Below are 14,032 nucleotides of genomic sequence, written 5' to 3' on the forward strand. Positions count from 1 at the left end.
TACTGGTAGTTGTATTGCAGGAGTAAGAACATTGAGTTTCAACTTGTGGGACCATACAGAATAATAAGTATCAAGGAAAATTGATCTAGAAATCTAGGAATCCCAAAGGATTTGCTTATGTTTTCCAGCAATTGTAACACTTGATTACTTACTGTAATCAAGAAAACCTCAAACATACATTCACCACAGTAAGATGTGTTACAAATTATGACACTTTTGTTAGCATTGCAGTTAATTATACCAAGGAGTAAATCATGCTATTAGTGCAGTTTAAATGGAAGATACTGCTGGCCAAACTGAATATATAAATATTCAGTAAATATAGTGTTAAATATAGTGTTGTTTATCACTATTATTTTATATGACCCTGAATACAAGCTCATTATCCTACAATTGAATTTTTATGGATGAACTGTTCACATGGTTTCAGCAGTGGATCGTGGTCGCAGGAGGAAAATTTAATGACAAATCAAAGAGACGGCTAATACGAATGGTAACAAAATAGCCCAGCAAAACCTTTAAGAAATTAAAGGTAAACTTCAAGCTCAAGGAACATCAGTGTCAGATTGCACCATCTGTCATTGTTTGAGCCAAAGTGGACTTCATGGGAGATGACCAGGGAGGACAGCATTGTTGAAAACAAATCATAAAAAAGCCATTTGCCAAAGTACATGTTGACAAGCCCCAAAGATTCTGGACAAATGTCCTAAGGACAGATGAGGTGGAGGAGGCTCTGTTATGTTCTGGGGCTGCTTTGCTGCATCTGGCACAGGATGTTTTGAATCTGTGCAAGGTACAATGAAATCTCAAGACTATCAAGGGATTCTAGAGAGAAATGTGCTGCCCATTGTCAGAAAGCTTGTTCTCTGTTGCAGGTCATGGGTCTTGCAACAGCATAATGACCCAAAACACACAGCTAAAAACACCCAAGAAGGGCTAAGAGGAAAACATTGGACTATTCTGACATGGCCTTCTATGAAAATGAGCCCTGACCTAAATCCTATTGAGCATCTTTGGAAGGAGCTGAAACATGCCGCCTGGAAAAGGCTCCCTGAGACAACTGGAGCAGTTTGCTCATGAGGAGTGGGCCAAAATACCTGCTGAGAGGTGCAGAAGTCTCATTAACAGTTACAGGAATCGTTTGATTGCAGTGATTGCCTCAAAAGGCTGTGCAACAAAATAGTGAGTTAAGGGTACCATCATTGGTATGTCATAAGATATGTCCTCATTGGTATATCATCGTGTCATGAGGCCTTATTTTTTTTTAAATAATTCTGTTGAAGCATGGTAGAAAAGCAATGTTTGACTTTCATTGGTTAATTTTCATAGATTTTTTATTTATTATTACTTTTGTCAGATTCAAGGTATTTCTGTGACCATTGTAGGTTTTTCTTTCTGAGGGATACCAACAATTTTGTCCATTTGTATATCCTCCTGGTTTCAGCAGTGGAGGAGGAGAATCCAGCTGTGTGTCTATGAAGAGTGACTGGTATATAGTGAATCCTTTTGTATTCAGTGGTGGAAAAGGAGAATCCAGCTGCACATCCATGAGCCATTGCCCTGGTTTCAGCCATGGAGCTGCATCCTCTGAACCAGAATGAGTTGTTTTGTAGTGTAACACTGAGTTACCATGGTGCCTTAAGGTTTGTTACCGGTTGCCCTCACTCACCACTGCACCTTTTATGGCAGAGTTGAGTGGCCCTCATTGGCTGCACGTCACCTTTGACACTGGTATACTTTCATATATAAATCCATTCAAGGCCAACTCCCTCAGTATTTGTGGTTATATCTCAAGAACCCAGAGTATTTACTCTGTATGTTCCAATGATTGTTATCTATATGTTCCCAAAGTTCACACTGAATTTGGCCAGCACTCCTTTATGCATTTTGCACATGCTGCTTGGAATTCACTACAGATTCACTAACTTATTTCTATTGAAACATTCAGAAATATTGTTAGAAACCTGGAATCAGTCACTTATTGTTCCTGCTCCTGCTCCTGTCAATTCAGTGTCCAGTTGTTACCTTGCTTATTTAATGTTCCTAAGTGTATCTTGTCATTGTCTGGTTGTTCCAATGTTTTTTTTGCTCAGTTTATGTTTGTTTATCTAGTCAGTGTCTCATTGTTACCTCGCCCTGTTTGTCCTTTAGTTTCTTCTAGTTACTCCAGCTGTCACTTTTTTTCATCTGCTCATTCAAAATGAGTACATTTTAGTAACATCAAATATATTAAAGGAGCATTTATGTGCACTACTGAGCATTAACATGTTTCATGGAGCGGAAAATATGATGAGTAGTTGCCTATAGGTATTGTAATTATGAAAAAAGTCAAACTTCAGAGGCATGTGATCAATAACCTTTATTTGAATTGAAATGTGGTGTCTAGTTGGGACGTTTCACTTGAGTTCTCTTAAGTCTCTGCCACAGACATCTTCATGCTAGGCTACAGTGTAGATAGGTGGAACCCCAGTGTATTCTGGGGTTTTCACTGAGATCTTTAGGGAGGAATGTGTGCTTTACCAGAGGAAGGTCTACTGCTTTGTTCATCTGAGCTTTCAGGAGTTCCTGGCTGCTGTTTCACTGCTACCAGTGCAAGAAAATGAAGGAACTGCAGTTTGTCAATCCATGGTACAAATAAAAATTCCACTGGATGATCTGCTAAAAGGGTTTAATATATAAAGCTGCAGAGAGTCAGAATGGGCACCTGGATCTTTTCCTACGTTTCCTGCTGGACATCTCACTGGAGTCCAATCAGCCACTCCTAAAGGGTCTACTGAGACACACACACATACACTCAGATGAAACCACAGACTATATCAAAAGCTTTATCAAAGGAGATGGTGGACAATATCACATACCTCTTTCTACTGAGAGATCCATCAATCTGTTCCTCTGTCTGTCTGAAATGAAAGACCAATCTTTCTCCAGAGAGATTCAGTATCTTAGATCGAGGAAATACTCAGCAGAGAAGAAGCTCTTTCCTGGAAAGTGTTCAGCACTAGCCTGCATGCTTCTGACCTCAGAGGAGGTGCTGGAGGAGCTGGATCTGAAGAAATGCAACAAATAATGTCAGTTACAAGATCAACAATAAAAATCTACAGTAATGATTGAAAATCAAAAACTGCAACTAACTTAAGAAACTGTTGATTAATCCTGCACATCGGCTTGAAAGAATTCATTGCTCCATACAAACAGCTTCAATGTTAGTTGAATTCTCCTTAATCATTCTTCAGTAGAGTGACTCGTGTGCTTAGGGTAATTATCTTGCTTGATAAGTCACATTCTCTTGAGATTTAGGTCACTAATATTTTCCTTTAGAATTTGCTGGTGTAATTAATGTAGTTAATGCTAGTGAAGCATTAACAATGTTAAGGTCCTCAGAAATCATCTTTTTAAAATAAAAATGTGTTTTTTTTGTTTTATTCATTTATTGCAAATTTGACCCAAATAGATGTTTTGTTCCAGCGAAAAAGCATTGTGTTGTTGTACACCAAATGATCAAGTGGGTCAAATAATCAGAATGTATTTATATATTTTCAGTAATTCGACATAAGGGAAGGTTCCTATGAATCTTAGCATAAATAAATTTCTTATAACTCCTGATGTAGCAAAATACTAGACAAATATGAATAAATGTGAGGATAAGAATGCGTTGGATTGGATTGAATTGGATGAACAAAACCCGTCGGTCATAGTGATCATTTCATGAATAGCAGCAGCTGGCTCAATGATGGATGGAGACCTTTTTGGCAGCTAGTGGCAGAAGCTATTCCTCCCAGCATGCAGGGTTTCAGATCTTCTATAGTTCAATCTTCAAGAATTCAATATTTCGCAACAACCTAACCTAAAGTCTGGGCTTAAATACCAAACTAGCATACTCCAGCTAAAAAGCTCTGCTAATAAAAATAATTAATTTAACATTCATTTAAACGTTAAATGTTTCAACCAGGTTTGGTTGAAACCCTTAAAAACGACCCCTCCGTGGCAGGTCTTGGTGAGTAGTTTAACATAAAAATACAACACTCTGTCTCTTTGCTAGTTGTGGTGTTCAGGGCACTCGTTAATGTTGCTAATAGACTGAGTGGGAGGATTGTTAACCTGCGAGAGAATCAGTTACACTCACTGACCACTGACTTTATGTAACATTGAGATTTGAAAAATAGGAAAATTTTCTTGCAACCCAACCCTAGGCAATCTCCTCACCCCTTCCACTGTCCACATCCCTTTAGGGTTTAGTTCACACTGCCAGTCAAGCCAAGGCGGTGTAGTAAAAAAGCACCTGGGAGCAGCTCTGAAAACTCCATTTCCCAGAAGCCCCAGTGCTAATTACTGCTGATCAGACACACCTGCTGGGCTTTGTATGAAAGCTCTCCCAAACAATGGCTCAGTGCTGCACCTTTGTTGAGGGGCAGACAGTACACAGGTAAAAGGAAAACTAGAACAAAGGTCAACTGAGGTCTTAATTTAGGAAATATCTGGCTTTAAATTGTGAGCCAAACCAAGGGCTCAACTCATTGCCTTTAAGTTCATTAATTTCTGTAAACAAGTATTTTAGTTGCAGTCTAAAATAGTTGGTTGCAGTATTCTCAGCCCCAAGACTGTGAGTGTCTTTTTTTCTTACTTTCTGCAGATTGTCTGTTTACAGAAGACGGCTGTTCATTTCTGGCTTCAGCTCTGAAATTAAACCCTCCCCACCTGAGAGAACTGGATCTGACCTATATTCACCCAGGAGATTCTGGAGTGAAGCTTCTCTCTGATGTACTTGATGATCCACACTGTGTCGTACTGGGCCAGAATAATAAAACATAAAAAAGCACATTTACAGACATCGTATGAGTAAACATATTTGTGGTAAATGGTTTGCCCATTCATTTAAGAAATATATAGTACATTAAATATATATTTAAAAACTATTAAACAACAACAACAACAACAACAACATATGTACTTAACTGGCCTCATGAGTGGCATAACTGCTGTATTAGCCCAATCTTCAGATAATTGGTAGTTCTTCAGTGATTGCCACTGCAAGTTGGCCTCACTGTCTTTGTCAATTAAAATTAGTAAGTAAAATTAGCAGGAAGCATTAACTTCAGTGTTTGTTCAGCTCCAATGGTGTTGCTTTAGACACAGTTTGAAAAGCTGTGGTGGTGCTTCATGTGTCTTGAAGGAAGCAGTTGCTAGAGGCATCACAGGGTAGAGACCAGTCAAACGGGTGGAATGGGAAAAATGGAATAATAGGGGGAACACATTTATGGAAACACATTTGTTAGGATACCTCATGAAAACCTTTTATCTCATTTAACATTTTTATACTATTCTGTTCTCCCTTCAGAGAGCCCATTACTGTAAATGAGCTGTTATGGTGACTTTGTTTGAAAGTGGTTGCAACAAAAAGTGGCAAAACGACAAGAAGTAAGCTAAAATCTCATCTAAAACATCATATTAGTTTTCCAATCTGGGGACATATATTACAGTTAAAAAGAGTCAGATTTTTGTTTCCATGGAGACAGAGTCTAATTGCAGTCTTTTAAATCACCATCCTGCTGACTGAGCATTAAAAAACACACATTCTTCAGACAGAGAAAGAGAGAGAGAGACTGGAATTTGACAAGCCCCAAAGCTTTTGGGAGAATGTCCTATGGACCCCATATCTGCTTTTAAGTCCATCTTGGTGGTATTATCCATCAGAATAAATGACCATCTGAGACTGTTATCGGGTCCAGCCCTCTGGCTCCCACAGGTAGCTAGCTGTCCCATTACATTTAAGAAACACACTGTTCACAATCTGCATAATGGTATAATTGATTTTTTTAATAGTGCATCTCTCACTGTAATCACTGCAGTATTATAAACATACAGAAATCAATGAGTAGTGTGTTGTCATAATACCACAACTTACTTCTGTATTTTAAAAGATCTGTTGTAATTTTTGTATTTTTATAGACTAGCTCTGTGTGGGGAAACTCTTGTGTAACCCTGGGATCAGCTCTACAATCAGTAAACTCAGCTGGACCTTAGTAACAATGACCTGCAGGATTCAGGAGTGGAGCTGCTATCTATTCACAATGTAAACTGGAGACACTCAGGTAAATTTATTCCTGACAGGAAAAAAAAGTTAGTGTGCCGTCCTGATCTGCTGCAATTGAGATTCACAAAAAATCAAAGTTTTGGATGCGATAGTTACTTTCCTAAATCTGGCCAAATATTTTCAGTGGGGTTTGAGTCAAATGACTGTGATGGCCACAGTCATTTGCCGATCTTACGTGACTTCTTTTGAAACCATAATTTGGTGCACTAAAGTATGCTAAGGAGACTTGTACTGTTGGAAGGTTCAATGACACCAAGCCTTTTTTGGGGATTTTCCAATCCTGGAGCATGTTTACAAACATTTCTGAGATATTGTCTAAGAAGTGATCTTTAAGACCAGTAGACCAGTAAAGAATAGTATTCCTAGTTCTAGTGAATCATATCAGTGCTTCATTAAAGTAGATGGTGAAGTCCATACAGTGCCTGGAGTTCAGAGAGAAGATCAGCAAGCTTGTGTTCTAACCACGTATGAACGACTAAACTGACCAACACATTCTGTTTGCTGAACACAGACTTTGTTTGTTCGGGTTTATTTGATTCTAATGTAATAATTATTAGCGTTAACATTTTGATAGATACATTTCATTACCTCAGTTTTTTTTACTGACTCACTGAATCATTTTACATCTGCGAGCATCTGGTTTGTTTGACAAACACCACAGCATCTATTTTAGTAGTAAAATAAAACTATTTTAAAACTATTATATACTACTACTTAAAATGATTATATATTACTACTAAAACTATTTATACTTCTAGATTCAACACATGCATTCTTTTAGAAAACATATAATGGCTGATTACTTTAAGATTAAGAATTTTACTCTCTTAATGTAAGAATTTAATCACTTAATGTTATATGGTATAGTAGTGTTTCTGATTCTGGAATTGAACCTCATTCTCCCTGCTGCAGGTCAAACATGTACCCTAGCACAGCAAATACTTTACTGATGGAATACTTGATCTCACAAGAAAGAAACAGTCTAATTGTGGTCTAACAGCAAGAATTAGAAATTAGAAAAAAATGAATAGGGTTTTATTGTAAATTTTGTTGTTCTGCTTTGTTGAGTGTTGAGGTTTATTTTTAATATTCAGTTTATCTTAGACCTGTGCCTCTTTTTCCTTTCTTCCTTCCTTCTTTTCCTTTTCTACTGGATGATCCACAATGTAAACTGGAGAAACTTCTGTGAGTTGTTTGCTTTATTGGGCAAGATTCATAAAACAGACCACCAGATGTCTAAGGATGTTATGTATTATTATTATTATTATTATTATTATTGCATTAACACACTTGCTAATTAATGCCAATAACTGAATGTTTTTTAATTGGGCAAAATGTTGTGCTAAATATAAACATTTTAAATACATATAATTTTTTTTATCTAAACAAAACATATATTTAATTGGGCTCCTAGGTGGTCTAATCATTCACTGGGAATACAAGACAGCAAAACTGGCCCTGCTTTTTCTGGGTGCTGACTGAGCATCTGGATGGGGTATAAATGTCCTTTTTCAGACAGGATATCTGAAGTTCTAAATGGTTTAAAGTCCTCCATTACTGCCTTACATTGTCAGATATGGAGTTATTTTTTAAATAATCATTGTCTGATTTCTGAGGGTCAGTTCTTTTCATGTGTGTGTGTTCTTCTGAACAGGACAAACTAAAGTGACTCCAATCAACTCCAAACTGAAAACCAACTCTAACATGTCTTGTACATTTGTACACTTCTATATTTATATATAGTGCCCAATAGTGTACATTATAGAGGACACTACACATTTAAAGCAGACATATTTACTACTGTGTTGCAGATGTCTTGCAAGAATTGCATGTATGTCTGGCATGATTATGTTGCTGTAGGATGAAGCTCTGCCCAATGAGTTTGGAGGCATTTACTGGAGCTTGAACAGATAAGATCCTTTACTCCTCTAAATTAATTGTGCTACTTCTTTCAACAGTTACATTATCAATAGAGATAATTACATTAGTCCCTGTGGCAGCCATGCATGCACAAACCATAGCACCCCACCACCATGTTTCACAGATGAGGTAGTATGCATTGGATTGTGGGCAGTCAACACTTTGCTCTAACCTTGCTCTGATATGGGTTAATCTTGGTCTCCCCTGTCCACAAGACCTTTGTCCAGAAATGTACAAGCTCTTTTATGTACTTTATGGAAACTCTGGCCATTCTGTTTAGTTATTTGTGTCTTACTTCTGTGTTTAGCAGCCTCTGTATTTCTATTTGTAAAGAAAGATTGTTGTCTCAGATAAATACACACCCACATCCTGAAGATTTTGATCTGTCGGACAGACAATTGATGATTTTTTAGAAAATTAGGGATGATGCATAGTGATTATTTATTTTTTACTTAGCATATGATAATCTCTTTTAAGATTAATGTGCTCAGTGTTATTTCTTCTTAATGATACTCAACACTGCTGATTCTGGAAATCCCAAGGTTTGACTGGTCTATTCTTGCTTTTCAGCCTTGTAATAGCTTATTTGAGTAGCTAGCAGTGAGATGCCTGGGTAGCTAATGCCTGCACCGATGAAGCACTGGAACACAACTGAGTAATTACAAACACCTGTGATGGCAAATACCCTAAGCATTATGGTGCCCTAGAATGAGGCTGCTACTTTAGTCATTGCATTGAAAGTGGCAACTAAGTGTGAATGAGCCCAGTGAGCTCTGACTGTGGCAGCACACACACCTGTACTCTATGCTAGTCAGGGTCTAAGATGATTAACCAGCATAACCAGTTTTACCAGCAAGAGCAGAACAGACAAAATGGTAGTAAGAAGTTTTAGAGGTCCAAGTTAATATAGATACTGTTGAAACTTCTGCTAATACATGCTATTATCTTATGTTCAGCATTTAATTACACTTCAGTGGCTCAGTACTGTCAAAATGGCAACTTTGCATGATTTAAAAAAAAAAAGTTCGTTACAGTAGAAGGCCCTATACTATACTTCCACACACTTCTTTACACAATTAAATATATCACCCATTCATCATTGGTCAGTTTCTGAACACATTTTATAATCTCACACTATGTGAAGTATAACACATGGTATAAATACTGAAATAACAATGGATGTTAAAACTTCCTCTCGCTAAACTCTGAGAAAACAGGGCCTTGTGCTCGATGACATTTTATGAGACATAAAAAACAGTTGAAATAAACCAAACAGCAGATTAATTTAAGCTAAATGATTCAACCTCAAAATCTAGCAGAAAGTAGTAGGTAAAAGGTGTTTATTCACAACATTTTCACAAATTATTTAAATGGCAATTTGGTAATAAAACCAAGATTGATAAAACAAACTACTTATGAATGACAAAACTACTTATAAATGGTTGGTAAAATTTTCATCATAGAAGCCCCCCAAAAGATGGCAGCAATGATAGCTAGGTAGAGTGTCTGGGGCAGCCAGCAAGCTGGCCTATAGGACAGCATGAAATTAAAGCTAAAAAACAATGCCCATCAAGCTTGATTGGGTTGAGCTGCTCTGCCTGCTGGATTTTGGCCAGTGAAAGCCTTTAAGGCAAGAAGCTCCCTATCCCCAATGTTGTAATTGTATTCTGCTGGTATTAGCTGGTGGAAGTAAAATGCACAGGGTGGAGCTTCTTGGCTAGAGCTAGATGTTGAGAAAGGACTGCCTTATGCCAACATCTGAGGCATCTATGTCGATGACAAAAGGGGGATATCATTCCTCAAATGCCTCTTGGATTTTGGCTGTCCAATGACATGGACCTGAAATCTTCTATGTATGAAGGGACCCACCACATACACACACAAGAAGGCAAACCCCAGGAACCATTGGGGCATTTATGAGCCCATGAGACATTATCCAGTACTCATAATGCCCAGTGAGGTAAATGAATGCAATCTCAAATTCTTACCAAGGGATCCTCAGCACTAATTGCAGTTGGGGGGCTTGGGTTAGATACAATGATGTGTTTTCACTGCGGGACCCCACCCTTAAAATTATAAAAAAGGCAAGGAAACCAAACAAAACAAAAAGCTGATTATAGATGCAAATTTTAAAACAATGAATCTGAAAGTCAAAGCTTGAAGCTTTACTTTCAGAGCAGAAATCTCTTTTCTTTTTTATTTATTTTCCAACTCTTTTCCTTTTCAACTCCTTTCTTTTCTTTCTTTTTTTTTTTCAATTTTTCTTTATTTTTTCTTTCACCTCAGTGTACCTTACCTGTCACCCCTCTACAAATGTGTCCAGCAAACAGGAGTGATAAGGACAGTACCTGACATGGGCAAAAGAAGCCATGGAACAGGTCCAAAACCAGTTATCAGACATTACCAACCAAGCCCATGCAACCCAAAAGGGCAAAACAGAAAGAAATAACAAAAACAAGCAAACAAAAAATAATTATGTGAAGGGAATCGACAGGGGCAGAACCCAGAAGTGTGACGATCACTTACGCTCATAAATATTTAAGCACTAATTAAACTAATTAAATTATACTTCTTGCATGGTCACTTGGGATGTCAGTTCCAGTTCTCAGAAGTGTGCAGATTACCACGTGCCGTTTTCCTTCTATTTCGTAGTGATGGACATGGATTTTTTTTGTATCCATTCCCTGACTTATACTCATCATTAGCCTTTTCTTGGAGTTGCATGCAGTGTTCTTTTGTGTTTATGGTGTATTTGTAGTAAATTCTCACACAATCACTTATTTTACATTATAGTTTTATTTCATTGACATTACTTTGTAGAAATCCGTTTTCACTTTGACATTAAAGAGTTCTTTTTTTGGAAATTCTTGTAAAAAAAAAGGTAAGCAAATTACCATGATTGCATTCCTGAATTGGGGGTGGCTTATAATTTGTGCAGAAACAGGTGGGCTACAGTCATAAAGAGATTCAAAAGCATCATAAAAAGAAGTATGAGAGCTTTTGTGAGGGAATCAAAACAGAACCCTCCTGAACAGGTTTTACACACAGCTGTACATCATAGAGGGAGAGAGTGAAGGAGTGAATGAGGAACATGAGGTTCTACAGATGGAGAAAACACCCAGGAGACAGAGACGATACTCCAATCAACTACTCAGACACCTTTAAGCCTAAACAAGCTCTCAGATACCAACAAAGAAAAGAGGATAAAGGACCAAAAGTTCCAGCTTTTAGTGTGGAATTGAAAAAAAAAAAAACTGTCTCTGTGCAGAAGTTCAGGGATCCAAGATCTGGATCCAAATATCTATGATGAATTCAAAACTGTGTTTATATTTGATGGTCTGGATGAAAGCTTGGATGAATTCCAATGAATTTCAAGAAGTGCAAGAAAGTACCACCATGACATCAGTGGGTGTGTTGATGACAACCCTCTATTTGAATATTGGTGGAAAATCAAAATAAGTTTCCTGATTCATTATTATTATTACGATTTTGTCCATTTGTTCTATAAGAAAGCATGTACATTTTGTTTATTTAATCTAATAAGTTTCTGAATTTAGATTATAATTTAGATAGAAATTATAACAGTATTTACATTCAACATTCTCCTTTTTTGACCTAAATAAATACTTTTTCCTTTTAATGTATTTATAACATCATTGCAGCTGGAAACATTATTGGTTTAATTATAATAATCAGTGCCTGTTTATAACTGTGTTTAAATACTGTATTTGTATTTAAATTGTGATCAGGTGTTTCAGCTAGGAAATATATATATAAGAATCAAATTAGCTAAATGCATTAACACTGTTTAATTAGTTATTGAGTTATTCATTTTCATGTTAACTTCAGCAACCCTAATATGTATGATCAGAGTAGTTCAGAGAGAGGGCAATAATCTCTGTATTCCCATAAAACAGCAGAGAAGAATGAGGGGGCACAGGCCTACTATACATTGCTGAAGGAGCTTCTACATAAGAAATTAAGTAGTTAAGTAGTGGTTAAATATTATCCTACTTTTTTTTTAACTTATAGCGTCTGTATGGATTTATGACCGAAAGTTTTACATTATCCTCTATTTATCCTTACAATTAATCACAGTGTTTTTCTTATTGTGTCTTTAAAACTGACATATGTCCTAATGTTTGTGGACACCTCTTAGAATTAATGCATTCAGCTAATTTAAGTTGCTTACACAGGGGGTGGTTTTTTTTGTGGGTACTACTTGGGGGAGGCCTGTGCCGCACCTGTAAAAAGGTAAAGGTAAAGATGAGTACACACACACCCAAAGCGGTGGGCAGCCAACTCCAGTGCCCGGGGAGCAGAGAGGGTAAAGGGCCTTGCTCAAGGGCCCAATAGTGGCAGCTTGCCGAGCCTGGGAATCAAACCCACAACCCTGTTATCAATAGCCCAGCACTCTAATAACACTGCCCTTGTGTGCCACTATGTGCCTCCCCCTTTCAAATGTCCTACATCAGTGTTTCCCAGTTTAGGCCATACTGTCCCAGGCCTACACTAACACAGGTAAATTGGGAAATGGTGACTTTTGTGTTTATGCTAGTTATACTAGTGTTTTCAGGCCATATTTCAAAAGTTCTCCAACCACAAAAATGATGGGAAAGGTGAATGGAAAGCATGAACGACTCATTTCCAACATTTTTCGTGTCCATGATACTGCTAAATGCAATGTAGCAGTCAACACAGAGAGAAAACAAAGAAAAAAAGACAGGAAGCGAAAAGTGATGTATTTACATTGAGAGTCTTCTCAGAAGAAATACAGTGAGATATTTGGTTTGTGTAAGCAACAGTATCCACCAGCAGAGGGTGCTACCATTTAAAAAAACATGTTATTCTGTTTCCAAACTGCAGATATAGATGAGAGAATGTGGTTTGATTCTCCTTTTTTGGAATATGAAGACACCCAAAATTGCTGGGCCAGTTAGACTTAACATTAATCTGCTACAGACAATATAAACCTTGGAAATAAGTGGAAACTCTGAATTAAGGGTATTCAGAGTTCATTCTGTTTTTGTTGGAGTAACTGTCTCTACTGTCCAGGGAAGGCTCCCTACTAGATTTTGGAGCATTGCTGTGAGGATTTAATTGCATTCAGCAACAAGAGTGTTAGTGAAGTCAGGAAGTTAGATGATCTCCACCCCACCTCATCCTAAACTCCCCAACACATTCCAAATATACTGGATGAAGTACAATCATTCTATAAAACACAGGTTCACTTTTCCACAGCCCAATGTTGGGTGGGGGAGGGGGTTTTACCCCTCAAGCCCATACCTGGCATTCAGCATGGTGGCAATACTTCTTTCTTTACAGGGACTCGACAACCTGTGTATGTGCATTTGCATACCTGTGTCAGCAATGGATGTAACTTTTCTTAACTGTATGGTTAATTTCTGGATGATTTGCATAAAACTAAGTAAATATAAATAAGTAAATAAATCTTCTACAGAAAAGTTCCTGTAGAAGATTTATTTACTTACATGCACCTACAAACATTTTCTGATTTATTAAATTACATTTATTAGATTACAGAATGAGACCATCTGTCTAAAAACTAAAGCTGACACAAAGCATCACACAGCTGAAAGAATTCTGCATGGAGGAGTAGGAAAGATTGGTGAACTGAATCAATCAAATTGCACACACGAATGAACTGGCCATTGTGAGGGCCAGGACAATTCCTAGTGGGGCACTATGCGTGTGGACTGCTTAGAAAGCGAGAAAAGAATTGTTCCCTCAGCACACCAGCCAATCACACAAGCACTGACTAGTGTACTGAGAGTTGTGCTTGGGTTCATTTTCCACTACATGATCTCTATCTCTCACACACTTTTTCCCACACTTCTTCTTTCTCTCTCTTGCTTTCCCTCCCTGCCACTCTCATGCTTGTGTACACACTTTCTGTCTGGGCAGGATATAGATTCATTTTGTTAGTATATACCACACCCTGAGGTTGAGCACAAAGGAGGGTGGACTTTGGCTTGAAACTTTGAAAGGAGATAAGCAGAT

This window comes from Salminus brasiliensis, chromosome 11 (genome assembly GCF_030463535.1).
Source record: "Salminus brasiliensis chromosome 11, fSalBra1.hap2, whole genome shotgun sequence".
NCBI lineage: Eukaryota > Metazoa > Chordata > Actinopteri > Characiformes > Bryconidae > Salminus > Salminus brasiliensis.